The sequence below is a fragment of the Apis cerana genome, linkage group LG1 (genome assembly GCF_029169275.1).
Source record: "Apis cerana isolate GH-2021 linkage group LG1, AcerK_1.0, whole genome shotgun sequence".
Taxonomy (NCBI): Eukaryota; Metazoa; Arthropoda; class Insecta; order Hymenoptera; family Apidae; genus Apis; species Apis cerana.
Genome location: NC_083852.1, coordinates 8936104 through 8961914, shown reverse-complemented (window position 1 = coordinate 8961914; position 25811 = coordinate 8936104). Strand labels below are relative to the sequence as shown.

The 25811-nt window shown below is 31.1% G+C and overlaps 1 protein-coding gene and 1 long non-coding RNA gene across 7 annotated transcripts in view; one reads left to right on the top strand and one right to left on the bottom strand.

Moving 5' to 3' along the window:
• Window positions 1–25811, bottom strand: part of LOC108002561 (peroxidasin) — a 282659-nt gene that overhangs the window by 133864 nt on the left and 122984 nt on the right. The gene's annotated exons all lie outside the window — the stretch shown is intronic.
• Window positions 5261–25099, top strand: LOC108002563 (uncharacterized). Its single transcript, XR_009832086.1, has 5 exons — window positions 5261–5765; window positions 10809–15449; window positions 16026–24233; window positions 24547–24669; window positions 24735–25099. It is a non-coding gene; the product is annotated as an uncharacterized LOC108002563 (long non-coding RNA).

The following is a 25811-nucleotide window of genomic DNA, read 5'->3' as shown; positions in this document are numbered from 1 at the left end:
AAAGTTAATGAGATAAGCATACCATGTGACATAGAAATGAATAAATATAGTCAATCTCTAAATTCATCATTATAAAAATAATTTATCAATTTCATTTATAAAATCAAAATGGTATCAATAGTCTAATTTGCAATATAAAATATATAAATAAAAAAATAGAGATATTTTGAATATTTTGTAATTACGACTGCTATTGATTGTAATTTGTTATTTGAAAGATGGAAGAAGAGATTTATTTTATATTATTTTCTAAATAATCAAAATAAGTAAATGTAATGCACAGCTTGTGATTAAATGATTATTAATTATAACACTGTATAATTAATTGCAGTAATGGTAATAATTATTTCTCTAAACTTCAAATATATATAGAGAAAAATGGATATGTTGAATATTAATAATTTCCAGTCCTACTTCAGAATAACTAAAATTATTATTAAATTGCTATAGAGTCAGATATGTAAATACGATATTAATATAACTGTAATTATATGTTCAAAATGTTCAAACATTAACTTTGTAAAAAACAAATATCAATTTTATATATATAATTTTTATTATTGTACGAATCAGTCTATCACTGATAATTTTGAAATTAAATTAAATTATACACTTTCTGTCTTTTCCAATTAATAATATTCACAAAATCATCTGTAAAAATTACTTTTTAAAATTTTATTTTTACCAAAAACCAAGTATTATTATTATTATTCATTTCTAAAAACATTTACACGAGTAGCTTATAAACTATCTTAAATTAAAAATAATTATTCCCGTTAAAAATAAGAAAAAGATAAACGTTAATCGATTTTTCCCCATGCATATAAAATCCAATGACCTACTATCAACTACTTTTTGCTAATCATCCCTTTTTAATCAACCTGTTTCTACCTAACAATTTATTTTTCTATCAAACGATCGCCATATAATAATATCAACAGTGTAAGAAGAAAATGGAGAGGAAATATTCTCAAACCACCAAGCGACTAAATCGATTTACCAACGTTGAATAATAACGCGTTGTATCGGCGACTGGATCTGATCCACGTTTCGTATGAGCCGCCCCCCGCCTCTTCAACCCTCCGCCCCCCTCGTCACTTTCGTTCCTTCCGTTTCACGAACGTATCAACCTCTTTCGAAAAACGAAAGTCAGCACACGCCACGCAACTTGCCAACGTGACAGTTCTCACGAGGCCCTGCACGAGGGTCCGCCATCTTTCGACATATCGAAATAGAGAAATGTCGGTTTCGCGAGACGAGCAAGGTAATGGAAAACACGGGCGGCCTTGTTATAGCTGTCGATGCTGCCCTATGGAATTGCAAATAAGCGCTCCGGCTCCCCGTCTTATGAATTCATTTGTCGCCTCTGCATACGATAGACCGAACTTCGATATTCAGGCACAGCCGATGTAAAAAAGGCAGACCGGAAATTCTTGAGGCGAGAAAGAGAGGGATAAAATGAAAGCGAGAAATTGGATGCGTCTTCGAAGGTATAGTGAAATTTTACGATGCATGCAAGCTGCAAGATATAATAATGATAATAATAATAATAATAATAAAGAGAAATTTTAAAGCTTCCTTCGTGATATTGCCATACTTCTCTGCCTCGCCGCCAGAGGGATCCAAGAGAAATGAAATTTGAACGGTTTGAAACAGTTTCTTCTTAAGGGAAGGGAAAATTATTTCGGTTTTCTTATGTTTTGAGCGAACTGGAACGTGATATACATAAGCATGGATTACGATAAAGGCGCTTTTCGCTCGAGTCATATGCGTTGATAAAGAAAATTCAGAAATCTAATTTCTTAATATAATAAAAAACTTCGTCCCTGGTTAATTTTATTTTCTCTCGATTTCAAATATTTTCCAACTTGTACATAACAAACAAATACGTTTGTAATTAAGAACAAATGATATATTCAAAACCGAAATAAAACAATGAAAATGCAATTTACTGTGCATATAACGTATTATCGTAAAATTGTTGGAAACATTTCAATCGAAAAAAATCGGACTTCTTTTTATAGTAACAAAAAATATTCACAAAAAATTAAATTGAAAAATGAACTCACGCTTCGAGAACAAAACAAAAAAAGAAAGAAAGAAAGGAATACAGAGAAAAATGGCACAAAGAAGAGCACACGTATGGAGGAGCACAAAATATAAAACGTTGGAAGATGGGATGGCATTCGTCGACAATTTTGAAGTCACGCACGTTCGTTAATCTAAATTCCAGTCCTCGTTCCCCACATTCGAGGGAGAGCATACCGGCGTCGGTACGATGAAAATGCATTCGACTTTGCGGTGGGGCCGTATGCATCGACTCAACGAACTTCTGGAATGAACTCGATGCGGTTCACCAGCGGCCAAGAGGCCTTTCCATCTGCCCTTCGCCGATAGCCCAATCTGTGTAAACTAACCGTATACCTGCCCCTTATTCTATTTGTATTTTATCCTACTGTATTCGTTTCATGCTTATCGAGTGCCAGATCTGGCGCAAATGTTGGCTCAATGAAACGTAGAGCGTGCCTCTTGATCAAGCTGATTATTTGATGCGATAATATTTCATGATGGAATTAACGTGGAAATTGTGGAATTAATCGTGTATTGAAATAAAAATATATAAAATTGGAGAAAATTTTACTTTTTATTCGGAATTAAAGAATTTGTATGAAACGCAACTATTGCGAATTTTTCTTTGCGAACGAAATTATATACAAAATGAAACGAAGAGATAAAAAGAAAAATATATTTTAAAATTAATATAAAATTGAATTTTTAAATCTATTTTAAACGAAGCGAGGAAAAAAAATCGTAAAGAATGCGCAAAGAAGAATAAAGTATCTGATCTCTTTAACGCAATAAAGCACGAAAAGATTTGAGAAAAGATTTCGAGTGATCGGTAAAAAATCGTGCATGGGGAGAGGACGATATCAAAAGACACGTAGACGGGCGATCAGAGGGTACTTTTCGACGATGCCAAGTCTGCCATCGAATATTACAAATTTTCCAACATCAGCTAAAAGGGCTTCCTTTGGACCCCTGTGGACATGTCCCGCCAGCTTTATTAGCGATTCCAACTGTGTCAAGAGGAATTGCTGCAAATATACTTGAATGTTACGTGACGGACAAGATGAAATTTCACGATAGAGAGTGAATTACCCTAGAAATCGGAGGATAAATAATTCGAGCTGCGACTTGGACGTGAGCAGTTAGTAATGCGGTGATTCAGTGGGGCCGTTTCGTTGCATGCTCGAAAGTAAGCTCGTTTGCATTGCTAGGTGGATGGAAACTAAAACGTGGGAAATGTATATATATCTAGATCTTATCGTGATCTTTGTAAAATAGAATTGAGTTGTTAGTTTGATAGATACTTTCGTGCATACATTGTTGCTCTTATTCGAGAATACGAGATCACTTGAATTTTTTTATCTTCTTGTATTATATATTGTATAGTTGAAATTCTGTTTAGAATAAATATATAATAACGTTACGTAATTAATCGGTAGTTTGCATTGAACAAAAATAAATTTTTTTTAGAATCTAAAAAAAAATTATTTGTTCATTATTGTTAATTCAACAAATTTGTAATAATATATCGCATTGAATAAATTTTAATAATTACAATGTGGAATATTATAAATCGCGGTATAGGAAATAATAATATCGATTGACATTGATATCGAAAATATCGATTTGACGTTAGTCGTTCTCCGGACACGGAGCCGAACGGACGTGTTATTCTGTTCTCCTCGTAAGAATATTGTTTAATAAATTAATTAGTTTATATTTGTTATTATAAATTAAATAAAAATAAGTTTTTTTAAAATTTATCGGGATTTTAAAAAATTTTTTTTTTATAATTTAAAAAAAAATTATTTATTCATTATTGTTAATTCAATAAATTTGCAATAACATATCGCTTTTTAAAATTTATCAGAATTTAAAAAAAATTTTTTTTTATAATTTAAAAAAAAATTATTTATTCATTATTTGTAATTTGTAATAACAAATTTGTAATAATATATCGCGTTGAATAAGCTTCAACAATTGAATATTATAAACCGCGGCACAGGAAATAATAATATCGATTGACATTGATATCGAAAATATCGATTTGACGTTAGTCGTTCTCCGGACACGGAGCCGAACGGACGTGTTATTCTGTTCTCCTCGTAAGAATATTATTTAATAAATTAATTAGTGTGTATTAAATAAAAATAAGTTTTTTAAAATTTATCCAGATTTTAAAAAACTTTTTTTTTGTAATTTAAAAAGAAATTATTTATTCATTATTGTTAATTCAACAAATTTGTAATGACATATCGCTTTTTAAAATTTATCAGAATTTAAAAAAAATTTTTTTTTATAATTTAAAAAAAAATTATTTATTCATTATTGTTAATTTGTAATAACAAATTTGTAATAATATATCGCGTTGAATAAGCTTCAACAATTACGATGTAGAATATTATAAATCGCGGCACAGGAAATAATAATATCGATTGACATTGATATCGAAAATATCGATTTAACGTTAGTCGTTCTCCGGACGCGGAGCCGAACGGACGTGTTATTCTGTTCTCCTCGTAAGAATATTGTTTAATAAATTAATTAGTTTATATTTGTTATTACAAATTAAATAAAAATAAGTTTTTTAAAATTTATCCGGATTTTAAAAAACTTTTTTTTTATAATTTAAAAAGAAATTATTTATTCATTATTGTTAATTCAATAAATTTGTAATAACATATCGCTTTTTAAAATTTATCAGAATTTAAAAAAAATTTTTTTTATAATTTAAAAAAAAATTATTTATTCATTATTGTTAATTTGTAATAACAAATTTGTAATAATATATCGCGTTGAATAAGCTTCAACAATTACGATGTAGAATATTATAAATCGCGGCACAGGAAATAATAATATCGATTGACATTGATATCGAAAATATCGATTTAACGTTAGTCGTTCTCCGGACGCGGAGCCGAACGGACGTGTTACTCTGTTCTCCTCGTAAGAATATTGTTTAATAAATTAATTAATTTATATTTGTTATTACAAATTAAACAAAAATAAGTTTTTTAAAATTTATCCGGATTTTAAAAAACTTTTTTTTTATAATTTAAAAAGAAATTATTTATTCATTATTTGTAATTTGTAATAACAAATTTGTAATAATATATCGCGTTGAATAAGCTTCAACAATTACGATGTAGAATATTATAAATCGCGGTATAGGAAATAATAATATCGATTGACATTGATATCGAAAATATCGATTTAACGTTAGTCGTTCTCCGGACGCGGAGCCGAACGGACGTGTTATTCTGTTCTCCTCGTAAGAATATTGTTTAATAAATTAATTAGTTTATATTTGTTATTACAAATTAAATAAAAATAAGTCTTTTAAAATTTATCCGGATTTTAAAAAACTTTTTTTTTATAATTTAAAAAGAAATTATTTATTCATTATTGTTAATTCAATAAATTTGTAATAACATATCGCTTTTTAAAATTTATCAGAATTTAACAAAATTTTTTTTTATAATTTAAAAAAAAATTATTTATTCATTATTGTTAATTTGTAATAACAAATTTGTAATAATATATCGCGTTGAATAAGCTTCAACAATTATGATGTAGAATATTATAAATCGCGGCACAGGAAATAATAATATCGATTGACATTGATATCGAAAATATCGATTTAACGTTAGTCGTTCTCCGGACGCGGAGCCGAACGGACGTGTTATTCTGTTCTCCTCGTAAGAATATTGTTTAATAAATTAATTAGTTTATATTTGTTATTACAAATTAAATAAAAATAAGTCTTTTAAAATTTATCCGGATTTTAAAAAACTTTTTTTTTATAATTTAAAAATAAATTATTTATTCATTATTGTTAATTCAATAAATTTGTAATAACATATCGCTTTTTAAAATTTATCAGAATTTAACAAAATTTTTTTTTATAATTTAAAAAAAAATTATTTATTCATTATTGTTAATTTGTAATAACAAATTTGTAATAATAAATCGCGTTGAATAAGCTTCAACAATTATGATGTAGAATATTATAAATCGCGGCACAGGAAATAATAATATCGGTTGTCATTGATATTGAAAATATCGATTTAACGTTAGTCGTTTTCCGGACGCGGAGCCGAACGGACGTGTTGCTCTTCGCTCTTTGCTTTTATTAGAATATTATATCGTTTAGTTAATTAATTAGTTTTAGGTAAATATATTACAAATTAATTAATTAATTATTCTAAAAATAATAAAAATAAAAAGGATATGGGAAAACAAAACGTTATTAGAATTACGTTATTAAAATTTTAAATTGAATTATTAGTTTCCGCGATTATTATTTAAGATTTTAATTAATTATTTTCAATCCAAATCTTTATATTATATAAATTATTATTATACATTATATTTTATATATTATAATATATATTATATTTTATTATGTTATACATTATATTTTATATTTTATATATTATATATTATATATTTTATATTTATATATTATTATTTCATGATCTTGTTGCAATCTGTTTTTATTTTTGTAAAAAATATCTCATTACATTTACTTTCTCGCAATTTTATATTTGCAATTATTATAATAAATAGTGATAATGGGAATTTAACAAAATTAGAAATTTATAATTTTAATTAACGAAACAAACAATTCACTTTTTCCAAAAGAATTTAATCCTCCAGAATTAATTCGATAAAATTCATCAACAAATCATTTTTTTTCCTAATTTAAAAATATATCCCCCCAATCGATTTTCTCCATTTTATCTCATTTTATAGCTTTATTCATATATTAGCGCCATGAATCATTAAAAAATCACATCAAGCATTGTATTCAATTTATAAAACGTATTAACGTAAAATTCAACTTTTCCTTATCGATAAAAACACGGTTAAAAGACTATACGCGTCGCATTTTTATTTTTTATTTCCCAAAATCGAAATATTCCACAAACGTATCCACGCTTCCTTTTATTCTCGTAATAAAATCGTAATATCAATTAATGTAAAGAGCAATGGGCATCAAGTACGATCCACGTTTATACGAAATGCAAAATGGAAATTTTCATCGAAAAAACGAAAAGAAGACTAAAAACGAACAAACAAACAAACAAACAAAATAAAAGGAAAATAGAAAAAAAAAGAAAAATATGCGCACGATTCACATTTCAAATCGTGGAAAGCATCGTGAAATTCCATCGTGGTTGTTGAAACAATTCGATTGGATCGGCATTGATTGCCCGCTAAGCTGCGCTCAAGGCCCGATTCGAACCGATTTTGGTGATCGAGCCTCGTCAAACCTCGTAATGCTCATCCGTTTCCACGAAAAATCGCATTTCTCATTGACCGCAACCTCGATGCAATAATTCAATAAGCCGATACCCGAGGTGAACGGTTTTAAATTTTCCGCAACACAAATCTTTTCACCGAGTCAAATGTAGCGTGGAGTAATGCCCGATCACGTGGCTCGGATAATTGTCCATCCTCCCCTCCCTCCCCTCTTCCCTTGGCCGACATGTGTGCCGACAAAGTGCGCTATGCGTCATCGAGATTGTGTCGAGCGTATTCGATCGTGGGAGAGAAGAGTGACTAGCACAAAATGAAATTGCCCGCTAGAAATCGAATGATTTCCGCGTATCTAAACGTAGCCGAATTTCTCTCGATTAAAATCCTCGATACATCGTTGATAGTTTATTACCTGTGATTTCGTTCGGAATGTATACGTGTTGTGTACGTGTTATTTTGAGGAAATTCTAAAAGATTGTAATTTCGTTAGATTCGGTTATCAATTTTATCACGAATCAAGAGATTTTTGCTCGTCGATTTGTTTGACGTTCTAGTTTTTAATGAGGATCGATTGATAATAGCGTGACTCGAAAATGATTGAGTATTTGGAAGGGAAGGTTCATTTTGTTTATTTCAATTTGTTGAGATATTTCAAAGAAATTAAGTAATACGAGTATTTCTTTAAGTTTAGTCTTAACGAGTTTGAGATCTTTTTTTTTTGGAGAGGTACAATATTTGTTGGTTATTTATTCTGACACTGCTTATAGATATGAGGTATCCCCATTGGGGTGGAATGCCCTTTAGAATCAGTCAAGCGAATAATATCATACCGAAACGATACGACATAAATTTCTTCAAGTATCTCTTAAACTTTATTTTTCGTTAGATTTATCTTTCATTATTTGTCATTCTTTATGGATTCTTGACAAAAATGAAACGAGATTCAATTTCAAATCTCTTGCTGAATCTGTGATATAGATCATTTAGAAACAAGTCGTCAACTCCACTTTCTGAAAAAGTTTTAATTTTAAGTTTGAGATGTTATATACGGTTAGTGATCATCCTTTTTAAAACTACATCGTAGTTTGGAATTGATTAGTTAGTTTAATGAATATAGTATAATTTAAAATATAAAAAATAAACAAGCATATAAAAAAATTTATTTCCATCCTAATAAATGATTTTAAGTTATTATAAATATAACTTAACAATTATTTATTGAATTAAATTTTTTTTAATTCATTATCAATCAAATTTATTTTTTATATTTTTATTTATACTATCTATAAGTACAACAAAATACAATATACAAATCATTGTCTCACTTATTTACTTCGTTTTAAATAAGTCAAGGCTCAACCATCATTTCATCAATACACCCATTTTTGAGTTTCTTCAATCTTTGAAATCGATCCTCCAAAACTCCCACGAATATATTAACACTCTATACACAAAATATAAAATTTTCTCTAGACAAAAAGAGATCGTGAATCAAGAATCTTCAAAATTCTCGTACAGAGATCAACTATGTATTAATTAATCAAACTCGAAATCAATCCACTCTACATTAAAGTGAATCACAAGCTAATATATAATATATATATACACAATATCTTCGAGCTATGTAACGTGATATTAGCATACATATTCCAAGGGATGCACGCCCGATATACTATGTAATAACTGACAAGACCCTCTGTACTCGAAACCCAAAGTGGACTTGCAGAATCTTCCGAGGCCGTAAAGATTCGAACTTTCTGAAGATGACTGAAACCCTTCTGAATTCTCCGGGCTATCAACTCTATCGAGATTTCGCATAACCTTAGGTTCTTGAACGTTCAAAGTGGGAACTCGTATGAATTCTAACAAGTTCTAAAATTTCGCTTGGCTTTTTTGGTTATAGTATATCGGAGAGAAATTTAGAAGTTTGAGCCGGAATATATTGTTATTAACCTCGTTGCCTTGTGATTTTTAGAGGGGAAATCAAGGAATATATTCGAAGTTTTATTTATATTAATCGATTAAAAATGTAAAATAATGAAGAGAATAATAAATTTGCTTTCAAAATTACATGAAACTGCTTTGGTCTAGAAATTCATGGTATTTCAAAAATGTCGTTTAGAGAAGGAAGATAATAGGCTAATCTTTGAAGTCTTAATTTCTATATTTTAATTTTCAAATTTATCAAGTTATGTAATAAATTTGATTAAAATTATATGTATGTCGAATTTTATAAAATCTGGCTGATATGTCGATCTGGGTAATATGTAGTAGTACGAGCATTCCCATTTTTCACAATTTGTCACTCGTTTATCAAGCAACATCTTCAAATTAACAAATCAAATTTTTTTGCTCGTAATTGCCAATCGTTATTCAATCTCCGATATACATGTTGATATGTTGGTTTATGATGTTAAGAAATAGAAGACAGTGTTTGTTTGGATTTCTTCATATCTATATCCATTTCGTCGAAGAAGTAGTAAAATATTAAGATGTTTCTTAATATCGATAAAACCCACACTTTTTTTTAATAAATTAATATCCTCTGTCATAAAATAGTTGTTTTAAATCTAAATTATCTAATAAAACAATATAAAACGCAAGTTATATTTAATCTTTTATAATATGAAATTATATCTAGCTTCTTCCCTAGATGAAGAATAGAAATTTCCTAGAATCTTTAAATCATCATTGATCAAAAGAAAATAATTATAATAATAAAAGGATTAAATACATCTTTATCGATTACAACATCAACCCTTACAATCACTCTTCAACCCCAAGGACTAAATTACATTGAACTCAAAGTATCTTACTTAGTAGTCGACTATAATGCTAATTAGATAACGAAAATTAGACAAGTTTGGATCTACTATATAGATCTCCTTACCCACCGTATTCTCGAAGTGAATACGAAATATTTCCTTTACTTTTAATATACACAAGTATACAATTTAATAAAGCAGATAAGTTAAATAAAGTTAAATCCACATCCCTAAAGTTACAAAAAGAGAAGGGAAATATAAATACACACATAAAACGAATTCAATATTTCCATATTTTCTTTGATTCTCAATTCAACACCTCGACTAGAGTTTTCTCAACCCACCTCCATATTTTCCACAATATTCCAACATATTCATCTCATACTCGAGGCATCTGCGAGCAGCTTAAAAATTAGATTTCCCTACAACATTCCTATTTCTCCAACCCCATACCTTCTCCACCAATATTCGAAGGTCTCGATTCATTCGCGAGAAAATTTCAACGGTAACTGAAAATTAGGTTTTCACCGTTGCTCACGGGGAAAAGAAAACGTTCCATCCGCGTCACGCGATAGATCAAATCGCCAGTCAGTCAGAATTCGCCAGGCAGGAGTGGTTGTATAGGGTAGCTTTCAAACTGCAGGAGTTCTGACGAAGGGAAACGATCATCCCCCAATAGGAACATAAATTTCAGGGGCAATTTCACTCATACAGGTTACTCGAAGGGCGTTGCGGCCTGCGGGCCAGCACGTTCACCCAACACAGTCGTCTGAGTATTGTGCGCCGACGGATGGAATTATCAACCCCCAAAGGCTCGTAACTCCTCCACTCCTGTATGGACTGTATCATGGTGGAAGGCGATAGTATATCAACCTGTTCCACTTTCATTCGTGATACCGATGGCCGCGACATCCTCAGGTGTGTTTTCGACTTGGACACCTCTTTTATGGGGGCGAGAATAGGATAAAGGAATTTTGTCCAAGTGTTGGATGGGTTTATGTAACGTACGATATGGTGATTTTGTTTTTCTGTGAGTGATTGTCAATCGATGCTTGGATACAAAGGTTTGTTTATCTGAATTGAAGAAGGAGGAATTTTTTCGAATGAATTTGAATGATAAAGACTCGTATGTTTATGTAATTGATAATACAATGGAATAATTGTTGAGTCAATTTTGATTATTTGATAATCAAACAGTGAAAAAAATATGTGTTATTATTTATTATTGAAAAATTGGAATGTATAAAAATCTAGAAAATGTAATTAGGTTGGTAAGATTTTTCCATAAAATGATTAATGATTGATAATTATAATTAATGTAAAATCAAGCCATTAATCACGGTTATTGATTATTAAATAATTAAAAATCATTAATTAATTATTAATAGATATAATTAAGTTCTAATCAATGGTTATGATTAATTTAATAATCGTTAATAAATGAAATAATTACCCTTATGATTGAATCGGTAATATAACAATCATTAATTCCTTTTATTAAAATTTAACTGTTATATTTTATAAATTTAACACGATTGCTTCAATTTTATTTTTATTAAATTAATAATTTTAAATTTCAATTTTTTCAAAATTGAAAAATGTATAAATAAAAAATAATTGGATGACAATTGCATATAATATTTCATAACAGTTGAATATATTTATAATACTAATAATAAGTTGTATATATTTTATTTGTAGATATTTTTAACGATTATTAAATGAATAATTTTACTCGAAACAATTTTTAATAAAATACCACCGTTCTAAACTTAAAATGCATTTTTCAAATCAATTGTAAGCCACGAAAGTTAATGGAAATCGTTCCGCACGATTATTGAAATAAATTTTACTTCGAACATTTCGATCGAGTGCGATTACTCGTTGAATAGGAATAAAATTGCTGCGAGCCATACTTCAATTTTCCCGTAACTTGAAATATTCGCGTTATCCCTGAAAAATATTTCAAACGAAGATAAATCAGACCAATAAGAAATTCTTAAGAATACCTGAACATTTTCTCTCGAAACGTTATTTCCCGTCAAAATAAATTTCTATTGATAAATAATGAAATCGAGAGAAAATTCAATTATTTATTCGAAACAATTATCACTTGAATGTATATAAACATTTATTTATTATAAATGTTTAAAACGCGTTTTAAATTATCCACGCCGAATATACACACGCACATTGATAATATTTTTTTTAAATATTTCCATAACATCTATTACGCATCCATTTTTGAATATTTTCAATAAAATCCAAGCTTGGATAAGCCCTTAAGGCGTGAGACGATTAAGCAACGAGGAATAAAAATTTCGTAATATCTGTTTTCCATCAAGGGCGCGTGACGGTGCCAGGAGAAAAATGCTTTGCGATAAAATAAAGGTCACAGGATTGGGAGAAGGGTGACTTGACAGCAGCCGCGAGGGACGCTCGATTTAACCCCCACAAGGAAAAGGAATCGATGGGTCGCGAGCATCCGCCAGATAAATCCTCGATAACCACGGGGACAAGATTGGCCCGGCCAATAAGGGATTGGAAAATACGCCGGCAACTTTGCGCCACCCTTTTCCCTCCCTCCCTCCTCGACCCCTTTAACGTCTCAAAATCTCGAGATTTCATCTAAATACGGATTGCGTAACCCCGATCGAGTAAACCGAGACCCTCGAATCGCTGCTCGGAAAACAGAAACCCTTATTTTTCGTTCAAGACGAAAAATTTTTCAGGAGAGAGAGAGAGAGAGAGAGAGAGAACATCCCAGGGGTCCCTTTAACATACGGTGTTTTTCTTTGCCCATATTTCTAGATGGTGAAAGATTACGAGGGATCAATCTGAAGAGGTGAATGTGAATGAGAAGGGGGACGAAGAGGGGAAGTACATTTTTCGAATATTGAATTGGAATTTGAGTTCGCTTTATACGTGTACATTTGTGAGATTGAAAGTGGAAGTAATAAATTGAGTAAATATATTAATAAATTGTGTTACAATTGGAGGACGATGTTCTGAACTACTTGTCTGACAAATGTCTGACTTACACTACTTTTTCAAGCGTCTCGTTACCATTGCTTGGATGAATGATTGAACTATATCATTTGTAAGATAAACGAAAGAACAAGTTTTGGATTAGGAAAACTCGTCGCGAGTGTTATATTTAGCAAATGGAAAAATTAATTAAAAATTCATATTTTATAAATATTCTTGAAAATTAAATTATACACTATTGTCTTTTTTTTTTCTATAATTGCCTTTTTTATCGCGATAATATCTATCACTATTTGTCTTATTATTATCTCATTTTATTTATCTGATCATGCCTACCACTTATACAAATTGCATAATTTAAGAAGGGAAATTGCAGGTTATATTCCTCAATGTAAAAAAACGAGCGATTTTATTAAAACAACATAGCATCCATTTTCCTCTATATATATAAATAAATTATTATTATAATTTATTATATTATTATAATATTAATTAAATATAATAAACGTACGCATTTGACGAATTTCATAATCGACTAATATTAAATCGCGAGGAAAACGAAAAATGACGCAACTTTTAAGAGTATTTATCGGCGGCGAATAAAAATAAAGAATCAGCCGTAATTCTCACCGGGTTATCGCGTTATCTAGCTCCGTGTTCCCTTAATGCGGCAGACATGTTAAATTAATCGTTCTATCGAGACAAAGGATCACGGTTTAATTACGTAGAGAGCGTTTCACTCCGCCGCCATGTTGAAATGTCCGAAGTCGCACGCGAGGCTATTGTCCGAAACGTTTAAAAGCGGCCACCTTATCAGCGTTGCTGCTCACAGAACGTTCTTACGTGAAACTCCATTATCCGTGGCGAGATCAGAAAAAGGGACGGAGAGGAAAAATTCTCTCTTCCCCCTCCCCCGCTTTCCCCATCCCGTATCTCGAGGCACAATTTAAATTGTCCGAAAGCAATTAAGAATGGGCGTGTTGAGGAATAAGCTTGTGTTGCTGATGAAATTCGAATAGACGGTAAATTTGTATCCTGTGGGCGGTGGGCAAGGAACGAACGTAAAAGAGGTAATAAAAGGAGTATAAAATAGGTTATTACGTTGTAAAGGACGGATAAGTGTGCCACTTAATAATGGAAAGTTACGTTGATTTTCAAATTAACGCCCGAATTTAATGGCTACGAATTGTCAGGGTTTAATGGCCGAATTGTTGGATCTGATTTTACGTCTTCCATGCTTGAAACATTAATTGGAATTTTATCGCGAGGATTTTCTTGTATTACTTCTAATTAACGGCCAAGATTGGTCGTTTCATTATATCTTTTGATATAATGTTACAATTCTTCTTGTATATTTCATTCTACGTATACGGTAATTTTAATAATTTTTAATTTTAATCGCCTCATAGAACGAATATGAAATTCATTTTCGCGTTTCGCGTAAAAATTATGCGATTTAAAACTTGCGGTTTTGAAAATATTATTACGTAAAAATTGTTAAATCTTGCATGTTTCCAATTCGAAGTTTTGTTTTCTTGTTTTTCTTATTCAAACTATTCAAAATTGTTTTTCTCGAGAATCATAATTTTCAAGTTATAGAATCGTGACATTTATACGATCTAATAAATCGTAATAATTATCATGACATTACATTTGTAATTTTCTGTACTTCCATATTATATCTTTTTCTCTGACACAAATTTCTTTCTCGTTTCATTTCAAGTTTTATAACGTTTATAATGTTTCCTAATTTCCTATATTAATTCGATATAAATTTTCCAGACGAATCCAGCGAAAAACGAATCGGACGAATATCGCGTCAATCAGTTCGAAAAGCCCGAAAATTCATATCGACGAATATTCGAAGTGTCTGTCGTTCAACGAACTGCCGGGGATCTCTCTGTTCGAAGTACACGGTGGCGGGGAGGGTACACAAATAAACTTCGCGCAACCCACAAAGCCGTGTGTAATCCAAAAGTTTGGCTCTTCAACGCCGCAGTAAATCCATCACGGTTCGAGTTATCTCTCGATCGACTTCGAGTGGCCGAAATTCAGCTAGATGCTCCATATAAATCCGAGCCAGGGAAAGCACGCGTTCTACCAAGCCTCGAATATCGATTAACGATTCTTTTATTGTCGCTACCCGCCCGGAAATTGTCTGTCAATCGTTTAAATCCCGACGTTAATGCCTCCCCTTCCTCCCCCTGTTGGAAAACTTTACGACACCTTGTAAGAATTCGATCAATTTCATACTTTCCAACAGTGAGGATCCAGTTTCATAATTGGTGTGTCTACTGGAGGACTTGGGATTATTGCCAAGAACTTCTCGTATCTTATTTTTCTCGGGGAAAAAACACGTATCGTAAGGTAAGTTTGAAAACTTCTAAAAATATAACATGAAAATTGAGTTATCATAACTTTTTTTATTTTTTTTTAGTTTTTAGAATTTTTCGTGATTTTTTTCAAGGAAAGAAATTAGTGAAAAAATTCTCTATTTTTTGTTTTTAAAAGTAAAGGGAATTTAACGACATAACAATAACATCAGAAATAATATAATAGCTTTAAAAATTATTGCAGAACATCATTTTCAGAAAGAATATTAAATGTTTCTCAACTTTGAAAATAATCATAGTTATATTTACTAACAAAGTACGTAATAATTTTATCACGATGAGTTTGCAAACTTGAACGCATCGTTATTTCTGGGATGCCTCGTGGAAACCCCGTCCGTGCATGTAGCCCCCGTATCTCGTATCCCAAACAATCCTCTATTTAATATTGAGTATTTGTTTAATAATGTTAAATCTCTAAATGTAATATAAATTTCATTCTACGATCGCACAATGAATCAAACTTTTGTCAACAGAAAATTGTAATAAAATAATAATCCTATGTTTAAATGAAATCACTGAAATTTATTTAGTTTCTCAATTCACTTTACAGGTCTTCCAAAACATTCAACCACGGCATTATATCGCACAATACATTTCCAAGGCTGCAATCGAACATAGAATGGATTCGTGGCCTGAATACTCGAGGAGAGTCTGTTTGAACCTTAAAGGAGAAGCTTACAATACAGATATTCACGTTATCCGGAAGAATATTTGAAACTTACAATTTCATGAACCATTCAACTTGCGATCGAAACCAGTTGCGGTTTGAAAATCGTCTAAACCTAATAATTCTCGTTGTCTCTGTTGCCCTCGTGATCGTCTAACCCTCTTGATCGTCAATACTGATTAACGTATCATAAACCCATGACATAATACGTACAGTAGGTAATCCTAATAGACGGAATAGTGTTCATCTCCCGTAAGCCTAATTTCCTTGTCATATTCTATATACATGTGCAAACTACATTATCTCGCAGTTTGAAAATGGAAACTCGTAATTTCGAAAAATATTTTAAGAATGGTAGATTAATACATATATATATATTTTTTTAATTAGTTATATGACTTTTTAAAATTGTATGGTTTGATTTGCAAAAAATTTATTTATTATTAAAGAAAATATTCAATATTGAATTGGAAAAATGAAATGATTTAGGTAAAATTTAAACAGGCAATCACTCCACTACGAATGTAATCAGATTTCTGTTGTTAACGAGAAATTTTTATCAATGATTATCGTATTATCCTTGAAAAAACATCAAAATATCTTGAAATTAAAAAGGATAGTAGAAGTATAATTTTCCATTTGTAATCAAAATTAATAAAATCAGAATTTAAATTAATCGTAGATAAAAATTTTCTAAATTTCCTTTAAATCGATCTTATTAAAAAATAATTAACATAAATGAAAAATAATTTTTGTGGCAGTAATTCCACATGTATGATTAAAATAAAATTAAATAAAATCAAAAAATATTGCTCAAATTTATGCTTAAAAATTCTGATTACATTCGTTCCCGTTTAATTCTATCTTATCACCCAACTACGAGTGGAAAACTTGAACGTACGAAAAAACCCCTAAAACTCGACACACGACACGCAAGCAAAAGCAAAAATATCCAAACCAAAGTACATATTCAAAAGGCGAGATACATTTTCATTTCCCTTTTCCTTCCCCACATTCATAAAAATTTAAATTTCGCATACGTAGTCCACCTATCACCCAACTTTCTATATTCCGAAAATTACCAAAAATTCAAGGAACGAGCGTCGACAATTCGCATCGAAGTTTCGCGAGAAAAGACCTAGGAAGAAGAAGAAGAGGAGGAGGAAGAGGAGAAGAAGCAGAAGGAAGCAAGTCTGATCTGATCTTTCATCGCATTTACGGAAGAAGCTTTCTCGCGTTGTCCGTGGGACCGCGTTTGCCAGCAGTTTTTTTGGAAGCAAGTTCTCTTCCTCGTCGCATCCAGAAGTGCATGTACATGTCAAGCCGCAGAATGGACAGCGAGCAAATACCATAGGCGGATGCGTGTACGTGCTCAGGATGGGGATCTTGATCCCCATTTCGTCTATCTCCCCCTACGCATACGAATCCACAACGCGTGTATACACACACAGACACATACATGCGCGCGCGATACGTGTTGTGCGCATCTCAGATTCTCATGGGACAAAACCTCGCCGACGGCTGCTTCTCTGAAGCGATAACTCACTGCCACTTTGCGAACATCCTTTCCTGTCCTACCTTCTGAAACGGTTTTAAATTCGATGATCGGGTTGAATCATGAGATGTTTGGTGTGAAAACGAGTGAAAATCGTGGAAATTAAATTTCTGGGTGATCATTTAATTTGCCAAGGATTTTTTTAATTTTTATCTTTGTGAAACGCATGGGATAACTGCTGCTTTACGATTCAGACAATAATTACGAATTGGTCGAATTAATTATTCTCTATAATAAATTACTAATAAATTAAATTATAATAAATAAGAAGAAACGGTTGTTAAGAATATATTTTAACTTGAATTTTGTAAAATTTATATTAAAAGATTCTTCTACGTTAAATTTAAACAAAACTTCAAATCGGAGATGATTAATTATCAAATAACCCATTAATTAAACATTCATGTATATTAATTCTTAGGAAACATCAATCAAATTTATGACGCCAATTCGACAATCGCAAGAAAGGGTTAACGAGAAAACAATGAAACGGTAGAGAACCTCAAAACCCTTTATACTTTGCAGGCAATATTATTAAAAGCAGGCCACGGCATCGAAATAATTCGATCCATTTGGCATGGAAGTAGGGTAGCCAGGGGAACGAGCGTCGAGAAGACAAAAGAGGCGTGAAACATTGCCCGGAGGAAGAGGATCAAGCGCGGTGTACGCGGATGCAATGCCGATGGCGGTGAACACGAGCGAAAGCATTGCGCTCGTGGTGAAAGAAAGTGGGATGGCGGCGTTCCATCTTGCATCGCGGAGACAATATTGCTCGAAGACACTTTAAAAGTTCGGTAATAGGAGCCGCCATCCTTTCACGACCTCCAGTTCAATCCGTTCAGCGACCTTTTCCTTCCTTCCGTACTTCATCCCAGGTTTCCATCGCGCTGTCCTCTCGCATTTCTCACATTTCCAAGTTGCAACCTCCTCTACGAATAATTTCTTCCCCTACATATTGGGTCATCCTTTTACTTCGAGCCTGAGGTCGTTTCGAGGCTGCCAAATCGTTGGCCTCGCTATGCCCCTCCTCAGGGAGAGGAGCATCAATCTTAAGAATTGCTGTGAGTGTATCCATTCTTCAATTATTCCCTTGTTGTGTATGGAGGATTATTTCAGCGTCGAAAAGTTGGACGAGAGTCTGTTTTAAAAATTTGTTTCTAGATTTAGAAATTGTGGTATTTGAAAGTTTAATCGTTGAGCCCAAAACTTCTTTTTGATTCTTTTTAAAGATTTTTTGGACGTTTAAAAATTTTGATTCTGCTTTGAATGTCATATCATGATATCTTTTGAAATTTTTTTCTTCAAGTTTAAAAGTTATTATAAATATATACATATATGTATATTTATAGATGAGAGGGAAAAAGTATTTGTACGTGGATTACTTAATTGTTAGCTTGTCTCAGGAGTTCTTTTCTTATTATAAATTCGTTCCATCTATTTGCAAGTTTTGATTTCACGATTCTTTTTTTATCTATTCAAAATTGAGAAAACTTTTAATGCAATCTAAAGAATTAAATTTTTCAAAGATGAAAAATCAGAGAACGATTCAAAAATAAACTTTGATTATCAAAAAATTCTTGGAATAATATATCTTGTAAATTTTATACATATAACTCTCATAACTTATATTTCTTTTTTAAATTAAATTTTCCTTCACCATTGATCAAAAAGATATTTATTCGCGGCTTAACTTTACCGATCAACCATGACTTTTAGAGGATGATCGATGACTCTTTTCACGCATCATTTCAAACGCGTGCATCATGACAGGATCTATAATAGAGCATGCATGCTCGAAAAAGAGTTTTTCTTCGAAGATTTAATATCGTATCAGCACGCGAGCATTCAACAACGTTCACGCTCCTTTTTATATCTAAATTGCTCGAGAAATGTTATCAAACAACGTAAAGATATTGTACAGGGAAATATAATAATGAAAAATGAACAATTCCAAAGACGTGAACATCTTATTTTAGAAAATTTATATCGAGATTCGTTCTATCGTTCTATCGTTTATATCATGAAAGTAATATCGTCTTCTCGTTTCGAAAATTTTTAGTAGAGTTTTGTATATAATAACTTGATAAATAGTCATAACTTTTGGTTACGAAGGAATTGATACTTCTCTACGAAAAATTTTCGAATCAAAATGACAGAAATCTTTATAAATATTTTATACTTTGTCCATTGTTACAATTGAAAGAGTCAAGATAGAAAATATAAACAAAAAAGTAAAAGTTTATTACTGCATTCTTTTTAACAAGTATAGTAAATTTTAAAATATTGAATTTCTTTTTTCGATTTTTATGTAACCATTCTGTTTGATCAGCAATATGCTACTGTTAAATATAAACAGAATAATTATACGTATATATATATATATGATTATAAAAAGGAAATCAAAAATTTATAAAAATTAAATTAAAAGAATTCCCAGAAATCGATATATACGTATAATAAATTATAAATAAATAGAATTATAGGTCTCGTAATAGAATTCATTTGAGAGTGCAAACATAAATTTGACAACAGTGATGAAATTATCGTTGTATATCAAAGCAATCGTACAAATTAATTATGCAAAGGAATGCTAGCTTGGGAATATAGAGCAAAGCTTGTCAGTTAGCCTAGGGACATGAAGTTATAGTATCCTCAATCACAATTGTTACTGAAATTTTGGTAATTAGAGCAGTCGATGTCTGAAATATCTAATTGCCAGATTCCACAAAGTTTACCAAGTCGATTATTTAACAAGAAAATAACCATAATTACAATACTTTTATATATAACTTAAGTCTCGTCAATTAAAATTTTTTACATGTGTATGTAGATATCTATGAAAAAGAATCTCCTATCATTAAAACATACTTAAATAATTTTAAATTTCAAATTAAACCTTACCTTCCAATAAAATATTCTTCCAAATAAAATTCGTATAATTTTCGTCATTCATCGAAACAACTAAATTTATTTAAAGTTAACACACCCTCGACACGAGAGATACCCATAGAATTCCAAATACACGAATCGATAAACAGGCATTCGTTCACATACGACAAGAAAAATTGATACCCGTTAAATTCGATATCTCTCCCGTTGTCGAGCCATCGATCAAACAGGTGACGCTTTATCGGTTAGTTACTAATCACCTTTCCAAGGGGTCCAAGGGAGTTTTATTTTAGCATAATTCCAATTTTATCCCCGGACGAGCAGCACGGTTGCTCGAAGATGAATAGCTAGGGGCGGCCGATCAGATAAAACGATTCTGAAAGATGGAGAACAAAGAGAAAAAGGAAAAAACGAAAAGAAAGGGAGGAAAGAAATGGACGAAATAAGAAGGAGAAACTCCAAGAATCGAACAGGACCGTAATTCGGTCCAGTCAGCTTAAAATGCAACCTACCTCCCGCCCGACCAGTAGAACCACCCGATTTGAATATCCAACTGAATTAAGACAGCCTCACGGGCCATTAAGTCAAGCGAAAAGAGGTGGAAACTTTTCTGGTATTACCCAAGACGTAAAGGGACTCGCGATCGAATTTATATTGCGACAAGTGCATACAGGATATAGGATAAAGAATATGAATTCTCGAGAGTTCGATTTCATTGTAAATGAAATCTGACGCGAATGTTTCGTCGTTATTACGCGATAAATTATTGTAACATGTTATCTGGTAAGTTGAAATAATATTAAATAAAATGTCGTACTTATATTAATTTTGTATTCGTGCTAGAATTGTGTTATTCTAAAACATATATTGAGTAAAAGAATATGTAAGAATCGTTCCATTTGTGCATTGATTTGATTATATATATATCAAAAATCAAAGATAGAAATCAATATTCGAAGATTGGTTATTTATCAAGTTATAAACAATTTTTAAATTGGACGAAGCGAAAATGAAATGATCTCTGTCTCGCCTCGTCTAGCGGAAAATTAAATTGCTTACGACTCGAAGAACAAAAGAACTTCATTTTTGCATGCCAACTTCTGTGTTCCAGTCCCTGGAATCATCCCTTAAATTTTCTACCCACTTCATCCGAACACCTTGTATATAGGTCAACTATGCAACAACTTCGAACGAATTTGTTTTGTCCTATTCGTGTTGATTTTTCTCTCTTGGCTTTTTCCAGATTAACCTAACCTTCTGTATACGGATGCATAGGCAAAATTCCATCCAACTGAAAAGCAATTTACGAATGCATGAAGGGATCGGGTGGAAAATATTTACCATTTAGAAAATGCAGAGTGAGAAAATTAAATTTAGAGATATCACGCTTGTTTAGATTATGTATATTTGCGCGTGTATATATAGGATGGAATTAAAATTTCATAAATACGGTTATAAAAAAAATTTCGTGACATCTGGGGAAAAATTTCTAAAAAAGATTTTCATGAAAATGGTGTCATGCTGATACGCGAAAATTCTTAGTAAAAAGAAATATCTTTTTTATTTATTTTATTTCATTTATTTATTTTTTTTTTTTATTTCGAAATTGGCATGTAAAATGCATAACCAATATTGACCGTCGGCCACATTTTTGCACGTACATGTTTTCAGTTTTTTGTGTCCTATTTCGTGACGTATTTTGTTAACCTCGTAAAAAAAAATTTTTCGAAATTATACTTAAACGATATTATATTAGAAAGAAATGTTTGTAAGTGATTTTACAAAAAAATAAATTAATTAGTAGAGTTAATTGATGAAAAAATGGGAAAAATTTCTGGAAATAAAAAACGAAAGAGAGATACATAAAATATATTTATAAAAACAAACGTTCTTCGTAGCAAAACAGCGAGAAATAACGATCCTGCACCAATTCCCTTCGTAATTCCTGCATTTTCGCCATGCTATGTATTCTCTTTTTCCATTTGTATGATTCTTTACTTTAATATACCTTGATATTTACATTATCGACATTGCACGCGCATTATTTATATATCAATCTAATAAAAAAATAAAAATTTCTTTTATATGGAAAATTTATCCGTAACATTATATCAACTCCTGCTATTACGACACCGCCACGACATTAATTGGAAAATAACTTGTAATTGAAGAACAACGAAGATTAAAAATTTTTAAAAAAAGAGAGGGAGATAAATTAGAGAAATAAAGCAATATCTTGAAATCTATTTTTTAAATTTTACAAAGGATTATAAATTTCGATCCCCCATCAGAGAAGCAAATTTCATTGAACTTTCAAAACTTTACGACAGAGCAGTTTAACCGAAACACGAAATCGTAGAGACGGGTGGGAAGGGAAAAAACTGGAATAAAACATTAAAATTCAAAATAAACCGTTCCCGGCCGTTTAACTCGAAAATTCAAGAGAGAAACCCGTGATTGAAAATTTGAATGCGTTGGCCATACAGTATATTTGCTGCACGAAACAATGAATCGACTAAATAATCGAGCGCGAAATATCCTATTTTTGATTCTCTCTTTTTTTTTTTTTTTTTTTTGCGCACTATTTTACTCTTGTCAACTGAATTTTTGATTGACCATTTCGAAATAAACACGGGACCCCGCTCAATTTACGCGCTAAATCGATCTGTATTTCGATGGTATCGTTACGATATTCGAGAACCATTTCTAAAAATTTGCCGTTTATTATTTCACATTTTCAATGGACGGATATAATAACACGATATACGTAATTTGTCTCATTTCAAACATTTTTTCACGATGGTAAGATAATTATAAAATAATTTTTTGAAATTACAGAACAAGGGAATCAGGATTCTAGGGGAATTTAATTCATCTAGAGATTTTTTCTACGTGAATTTTAACAGATACATGTAAAAGTTACGATTATTTTATTAAATGATCTGAAATTAATATTCTACGATTATTCTCTGAATCTTTAATAAACGATTACATCATGTTACATGCAAAAGACATAAATCAAGAAAAACATACGAAAAGTTCTTCAGCGATCGATTTTGAATTTCAAGAACCTTTTCATAAGAAATGATCAATAATCGTTCATGGAGGAGCGTGAACGGATTGATATTCCCGACTTATCCAATCTCAACGTGGAATTCTTTTTATCATCAAATCCTGATCAAATTTTCATAAATCACCATCGACCATTCGTCAATTTTTCTCTAGAAAATTGTATTGCGAGTTTTTCTTTCAAATTTCAAAATCAAGATTTAGATTTAGAAACAGTCAGTAAACTGGCCCTAAAATAATAAAGAAAATACATTATTTTCCTCCAATTATTTTAGTTTAATCAATCAACAAAAATCGTGACCAACAATCGCGAACATCACGAAGAAAGAAAACAAAGTTTCTTTTCGAAGAAAGAACAAAAGCGGTCTGCTCGAAAGCTGGGCCATCGGGATACGTTTGACAAACACGTTCAACGTTGTATTTTCATATTTCCATATCCGTAACGCATAACACATCACGAGGAAAAAAAGCACAGACTAAACCAGGATACGTGTACGGAGCTTCGACCATTTTTGATTCTTTGAAGGTGTAACGTGATCTATCAAATATTATATGGAAAGTACTATAAAATTGAGAGTGTAAGTTTCTTTAGCGAAAGAAAAATATGAAAGTTTCATGAAGGAAATATCAAATATTTATATACACGAGATTATCATAATGCAATCTTTTTCGAAACTCGTTTGTTTGTTACGAAATATAATACCTTCGCGTGTTTCTTCTCCAAGTTTCGTTTCTATACATTCTTTTCCAAGCGTTTAAGATGATTAAAATTTCGACTTAATAATTCAGGAACGAGTAAGAAAGAGTTTAAATTGCTGTACGATAATAATCTGTATTAAAGATAATTACAAGTAGTGATTCTTTTTCAAATTTTATCGTTGTTCTTTTCAGATATTTGGGATATTTTACGAACAAAGGGAATTCTATAAAGAGATACGATTAAAGTTTTATGGAAAGAACAAGATATTCATATTTATTGGAAACATAATAAAGAAGATTCGTTATATGGACAAGGTAATAATTTATTTTTTTTTTTTTTTACTATTTTAATTAATTTTCACGGAAAAAAATTTTTTTAGAGATATATATGTGAATGACAGAGGTAACAGAAATAAAAAGCGAGTAAAAAATATATATATATGGTGCAATATTGTATCCACTAATGGATTAAAAGTTTTGTTATAAAATAGAAATGATATCCGAAACTTTTTACTCTCTGATTGTATGAATTGTATTTAAATTTGTACTACACAAATTATACTATGAAATGAAATATTGTATAAGTAATTAAAAAACTGATGAACTTTTATGAAACTAAATACACAAATAAAAAAAATATATATCTCTCCTATAAAAACATATTCCTTTTTTGGAAAAATTTATAAAAATAATTTATTTTACAAATGAAACGATATTTATCATAAACATCCAAATATATATATATATATATATATTCAACCTCCGAATAATTTCATTTTCTTTCAAAGACTTATAAATTATACACGTTACACAAACGAGGGATTGTATTAAAACTGCAAAACGTTGGAACGAAACGAAGGCATCGTCCGGCAACAATTGTAAAGCCAGGGAGAAAGCCAGTAAAAACTTCTAATATATACAAAGTAACAATGGAAAAAAAAAAGAAGAAAGAGAGGGGAAAAAGCAAAGGAAAGCACGAATGCATCGCGCAACAAATCCAAGAAAAAGTTTCGTTGCAACAGGAACGGGGGAAAAAAGGAAATGGCTAGCATCTTGCGGAACATACATAAACGAAAAAAAAAGCTGCCGCACAAAAAACACATAACGTTTTCTATTTTCGAACAAAGATACGCTACGAGATTCCATCTCCAAAAATTATTGATCGTTAAAATAAATCGCGAAAAAAAAGGAAAAAATAACAATAAAAACCACGAAAATTAAATAAACATCTAGATAAAAGTGTAAAAATATTTTAAAAAAGAGCCACATCCACCATTTATCCACCACCAAGAGGAAATTTCATCCCCCATCCTCCTTCAACAACACCTCTTTTCTCGCCGTTCCCTCCATCCAAACGTGTGCCACAACGTTTTCTTTCTTCCAAAGGGGGGCTAGGAATTATTAACAACCCCGACCTATACGAAATCTCGCGGGGATTGATCGCGGTTTCATCGCTT